This window comes from Scyliorhinus torazame, chromosome 15, assembly GCF_047496885.1.
Source record: "Scyliorhinus torazame isolate Kashiwa2021f chromosome 15, sScyTor2.1, whole genome shotgun sequence".
In the NCBI taxonomy this organism is placed as follows: domain Eukaryota; kingdom Metazoa; phylum Chordata; class Chondrichthyes; order Carcharhiniformes; family Scyliorhinidae; genus Scyliorhinus; species Scyliorhinus torazame.
In genome coordinates, this window is record NC_092721.1 from 94,211,643 (window position 1) to 94,218,387 (window position 6,745).

The following is a 6,745-nucleotide window of genomic DNA, read 5'->3' on the forward strand; positions in this document are numbered from 1 at the left end:
TAGCGGCATCCTCTGGAGGGCCTGGGGCAGGATGGCTCCTGCCGACATGGTGGTGGCATATGCATTGCCATGCCACCCTGTTCCACACGCTGACCCTGACAGGCAAAGAGTGTGCATGTGTGAAGGAGTATAGGAGTGAATGTCTGCATGTGTATGCCTGTAGGAGTGTGCTTGTGTGAGAACGAGTAGGACCTTCCATCAGAAAAGGACACACTGACATAGGGCATGGTGGAAGAGAGAGAGAAAACACCCCTTTGTAGCCAACTGGGATGGCCACTTCCAGAATACAAAATGGACATTTGCAAAGATTGCAGGGAAAAATGGACAATGCTAAGAAAGCAGGCAGGCACAGAGCCTGTCTGCATATTGGAGAAACAGCTGCCAGACGAGATCGAAACTGTAGGCCCATTAGCATATGGATGGCCCAACTCCTGGAACAAAGGAAGATATTTAAGTAATCGATCTGGTCCCAGACCTCGCGGCGCCAGTTCCCCAAACTGAAAGCAGAAAACAAAGCAGGCCAACGGCCACCTAGGACATGCCCAGCCATCAGGGCACCCACCCCTTTATTGGTTCGCATCAATGCGAATGATCAAGAAATGGCCCAATTGATTGGGGCCAAGTTCAAGGCCCGCCCAAAAGCGTACGAAGCCCACTTCGGGTATAAGAAGAAGGCCCCAAGAGAGAATCGCTCTCTTGGAATCGGCTCTCAAAGCGGAGAGACCCTTCCACCAGCTACACCGGAAGCAAGGAAATCCAAGGTCAACGCTCACGACCAGATGGACAACCTTAGCTGTTCCCCTCTACCACTTCGACCCCAGCAGCCTCAGAACTGAACAACGGCCATTGTTCCTCTGACTGAGTGGGTGACCAAAGCTAAGTATAGGCTTTCGCAGTAGTGATAGTTTAGTCTGTAGTATTTCGTGCATGAGTAGATATTGCTGTGTATGTAAATAAATAGTATTGACTTTGAACTAACTAACTGGTGTACCGACTCTTTGATCAGTATTCGGGTTTGAACCTTGTGGCGGTATCGAAAGATACCTGGCGACTCTAAAGCAAACGTAATTAGAATTAAGGAAGGCGACCATATTGACAGCCATATTTAGAAATAACCAAAGAGAGCAACACCTTCCCTCCCAAGAGAGGGCACGGTTTAGTCCAAAAATAGGGTCTTTGTACAAATGTTAAGGCAAAATCCAGAGCAAATACATAAACCACAAAACAGACAACAGTACAATGACAAAATCAACTTTACACCATGAACAAAACCGATAAATGATTAATAAGAACACAAAGCCACCAGCATTCGAACCAGCATATGCACCCCGCCACCAACCCCCCCTCGCATGCTGGTGAAGGGGAGGGTGTTCTCTCTCTTCCTTCCGCCTTGCTCTACACCAACATTGGACATCTTCTGCTAATGTGAGGGGAGGAGGTGGGGGGGGGGGGGGGGGGGGGGGAGGCCAGTAAGGTGCTCAATCAAGACCGTCTCCAGTGCCGGCAGCAGGTAAGTCCATATCTTCGAGAACGGCACTCCAGGCCACAGAGGCAGAAGAGGGGCAGCAAACAAGCACACGGACTCCAGGCGGTGGCAGCTACCAGCAGGAGCAAGCAGTGCCACCTGCAGATGCACATGAAGCCCGCAGCCACTTAAGTTCATAAGTTCATAAGATAGAGCAGCAGAATTAGGCCATTCGGCCCATTGAGTCTGCTCCGCCATTCTAGCATGGCTGATATGTTCCTCATCTGCTACTTACAATGTTACAGACCAAGAGCTGGATTGCGAAATCAGCCAGATCATCTTTTCCCTAGAACACATGACCTAGGAGCAGGAGTAGGCAATTTAGCCTCCCGAGCCTAAACACCCTCAATGTGATCATGGTTGATCCCATCCTGGCCTCAACTCCACCGTCCTGTCCATTCTCAGTAACCCTTCAACCCATTACCAATTAAAAATCTGTCTAACTCCTCCTTAAATTTACTCACTGTCCCTACATCCACCGCAATCTGGGGTAGCAAATTCCACAGATCAACAACCCTTTGGGAGAAGTAGTTTTTCCTCAAATCTGTTTTAAATTTGCTCCCTCTTATTCTCAGATTATGACCTCTCGTTTTAGAATGCCCCACAAGAGGAAGCCCCATCAGCTCCACGTCTATTTTATCCATACCTTTTAGCATCTTGTATACCTCAATTAGATCGCCCCTCATTCTTCTAAACTCTAGAGAGTATGGACCTAAACTGTTCAATCTCTCCTTATGCGACAAACCCCTCACATCTGGAATCAATCTAGTGAACCTCCTCTGAACTGCCTCCAATGCCACTACATCTTTCCTCAAATAAGGAAACCAAAACTGTGCACAATACTCCAATGCCCTGTATAGTTGCAACAACACTTCCTTACCTTTATACTCAGTTGCTTTTGCTCTAAATGCCAACATTCCATTTGCTTTCCTTATGATCTGCTGGACCTACATGCTCGTTTTGTGTGACTCATGCACTAGGACACCCAGATCCCTCTGCACCAGAACACCCCGAAGCCTCTCCCCATTTAGATATGAAATGAAACTGAAATGAAAATCGCTTATTGTCACAAGCAGGCTTCAAGTGAAGTTAATGTGAAAAGCCCCTAGTCGCCACATTCTGCCGCCTGTTCGGGGAGGCTGGTACGGGAATTGAACCGTGCTGCTGGCCTGCCTTGGTCTGCTTTAAAAGCCAGATCTTTAGCCCTGTGCTAAACCAGCCCCTCATAAGATAATAAGTTGCCTTTCCATTTTTTCGACCATAATGCATGAGCTCACACTTATCCACGTTAAACTCCATCTGCCACATTTTTGCCCACTCGCCTCATCTATATTTATCCATTTGTCAGGTTCTTATTTCCTCATTGCAACTTACTGTCCCACCTATTTTTGTGCCATCTGCAAATTTGGCTGTAAACCTTCTATCCCTGTATCCAAGTCATTAATATAGATTGTAAATATCTGGGGCCTGAGGATTGAACCCTGTGGCACCCAGTAGTTACACCTTAACATACAGAAAAAGACACATTTATCCCGACTCTCTGTCTCCTGTCCGTCAGCCAGTCTTCTATCCAAGCTATAAGTATCCCTAATCCCATGTGATCTCACTTTGTGAATCAACCTTCTGTACGGCACCTTATCAAACGCTTTTCTGAAGTCCAGATATATTACATATATACTTGGGCGCTGTGAAGTGCTGACCTTGCTAGAATTGCTAATTCACCATTAGCAATCGCCTTCAGCTGTCCGGTCAGCAGCCGCCACAGTCAGTGGAGTTATAGTGATATAGAAACATAGAAAATAGAAGCAGGAGGAGGCCATTCGGCCCTTCAAGGCTGCTCTGTCATTCATTATGATCATGGCTGATCATCCAATTCAATAGCCTAATCCCGCTTATACCACCTCCCCCATATCCTTTGGTCCCCTTTGCCGTACAAGCTATATCTAACCTTCACCATATTGCCATGGACGGGGCTCTGCCACGGGGTTGCCTGGTGGGACAGACAGGCAGCAACTGGAGTCGCCCCCTTTATGGGTATAAACAATCCGGAATTGTGGCATGCCAGTCCCGCGAGCGCTGGACCACTCACCCTCCCAGCCCAGGGGCGACCCCCACCCACCGATGGCGGCCTATCCCCCCAACTGGGCCTGTTCCATCCTTCCCCACTGCCGGCTCCCCCCCCCGCCCCACAGCCCCGTGCACTCGGGTGGTGGCTCCAGTGCCCCGGCCTGACTGCCCAATTTCAAATATGGTTACTCACCTCCTCGGATCCCCACAGCAGCCATTCTGCTTCATTTTTAAAGGTGTACTGGACGGCGCCATGTGACTGCTTGCTGGGGAGGCGGTCAGATCACGGGTGGCCGTTCAACAAGGGGTCCTTCTTGTTAATGGCATGGAGACTGGGCTTAATTGGTGATTATTGGTTTCTTGCCACTCCGCCGCGGGATCTGGATCTCACCAGCGGAAGCGGGCCGGTTAGATTGGAAACCAGTCGGTGCCTGCCGTGTTTCTGATTTCGGCCTCTCCCACGATATAACCGGCTCACTCATTTTTGCGTCCCGCGCGACGAGGCCGGTAGATCGCGTCCAAGAGCTCTTCAACTCCCCTCAGTATCTTTTATAAGTGACCTCTGTCATGTGAGAGTGCCTTTAAGAAATGGATGTTTAAGCAATGTACTTTTAAGAAATGCAGTGATGTCAGAGAGTGGGTGGAGCTGAGCTCAGTTCGGCCATTTTGAGGTTAGTTCTGAGTTTTTAGTTTCAGTTTGAAAAGAGCTTGGGTTGTGTCTGTGTTTGCAGTGAGCTGGATCTGCTGTGATCTCTGCCATGAAAGACTATGTCTGGATCATTTGGGTGATTTAAACTCATAATAGTAATGCCTTTAACCTGACGTGTTTCTGTTTAAAGGTGTTAAGTCTCTCTTGGATGTTGAAAGGAATAACTGAGGGATTATTTAGTGTTGTAATATTTTCGGGATTATCTTTGAAGTAAGGGGGTGTTAAGAGATCCAATGTTTATTTAAAAGGGTTAAGTTGAGTTCATGGAATAAACATTGTTTTGTGTTTAAAAAACATTTGTCCATAATTGCTGTATCACACCTGGAGAACAAGCCGTGTGCTCGGAAAAGCAACAATAGCATTAAAGGGGGAGGTTGGTTGAACTCCATGATACATTTTGGGGTTCTGAAAATGCCTTGCCCATAACACCTCAGATTATGGATTCGAACATCTACTTAATCATAACTTATCGCAGCTCTATTAAAAATGAACTGCCTGAACTCGTCCAATCTCTCCACATAACTGAAGAACCTCATCATCTCAGGTGGTCTTCCTAAGAAAGCAGTGGAAGCTGAGGGGCAATTAGGGATGGGCAATAAATGTTAGTCTAGCCAGTGACACCCACATCCCATAAACAATTAATTAAAAAGAAAATTGATTACATTGAAGATTGAGTGAGACAGGTTTCTGATGTACAATGGAGTCAAAGGTTATGAGGGGGGGTGGTGGGGTGAGTTCAGGACGAGAAATGATGTCAAAGCTTTCACATGGGACAGTGTCAAAAGCACATGAATAGTTTTGATGTTGTTGAGTAAGTTTACCCGAGCTGCTGTCACGCTATTTTATAAATCCAATCTCGGGTGCGGTGAATGTGCATTTATCCTTGTCGAGTGGGCACTGCTGATCATTGTTGATCCTGTTTTGCTTTGTCCCTTCCATGGGCAATGCCATCGAATAGGTTGAGCAACCTTTCAAAATCTGACAAGACTGAAAAAACAATTTCCTGGATGTATTATTATTAGGTGCTGAACTTTAGTCCATTGGACTCTCTCTGTGCTATTGAAGCACACTTCCATGAGTACAAAAACCTTGAGATATCGACTTTGTATTTGAAGATAGTTCAGTTGTATATCAAGCTTTGTGAGGAATGTATAGTCCTGAAATGATGCTGGCACTTCTTGGATTGTGGAAATAGATACTTGCATTGAATGATGGCTTTGTTGAGCACCTTAATGTCAAAGGATTGCCAAATGTCACCATTTTTTCATTGTACAATGACTATATTTGATATATACAGCAACACGTCAGGTAACTCAATGATAGCATCTGCTTACAATTGTTTCAGCTGCTGTGACACTTCAAGATGGATTGTAAATGGTAGTCATCTCAAATTGTGTGAAATTGGTGAAATTGATGTGTCAATGTGGGTGCATGATCCTAGCCTTTAATTTCCCCAAATCCAGTAAATAAGGAAGGGTGATGGGCATGTATAGTATGAATCATGAATCATGTTAATATGTGCTCCAGTCTTCAAGTTTGAATCTAAACCTGTCAAAAAGGTTTACTGCCATAAGGCTTCTGTCATTAGCTACTTAGAGAGTGCACCTGTCTCGGTGAGTTTTTTTGTAGTGGACTGGAACTGTGCTTGTTCCCAAAATCAGGGTCGCAAAGCCATCATAAGCTTGAAGAGTGTCTGTCTCAAGGTTGAGATAGAATTGAGAAAAATACTGATGGTAATTTTTTTCACTCAATGTCGATACTTTGGCGCCAACATTGATAAGAAGTGACACTGATTTTGACTGAGTATTTCTAAAAATGTTGTGGTGTTAAAAAACTGTATCTCACTTTCAAGAAGAGACTCTTCCACCTGTCAAAACACTGGATTATTTCTTGCTCTTTGACGACCTGCACATCTTTGTAACATAGTTCCATTGAAAGCATGAGTTACACGTTTTCACTCAGGCAACACATTGCAATGTGACTTGATGGACATTTTCGCAATTTGAACCCAGTTTTGAAAGCATATGAGCATGATGAGGCATGTTCTGATGAGATTGCTGAAATGTCCTTTTCCATAACCATGTCACTTGAACTGGTCAGGCAAGCTGTGTCTTACAATAGTGCATTGCAATCTCACCTCTTTGAGTCTAACATAGCAGATTCAATCTGCATTTTCCAATGTCAAATCATCCTCCATCATGAAGAGAGATTCCTTAATTTGTGGAAAAATAATTGAATGCTGGATAACTGGTGTGGATCAGACCAGTGCCAACAGCATAGGGTTCGATCCCTGTTTTGGCTGGAGTGGGTTTGAGACCTGCTTCCTTGCCCCACTCATGACACATGTCAGAGCTGTAGGGTTGGATCTGTCTTTGGGCAGAGAACTCAAAAAAAAGAAGAGGAAGGTGAAATAACTTGGATGTGGAATGCAGAGTAAAATTTAA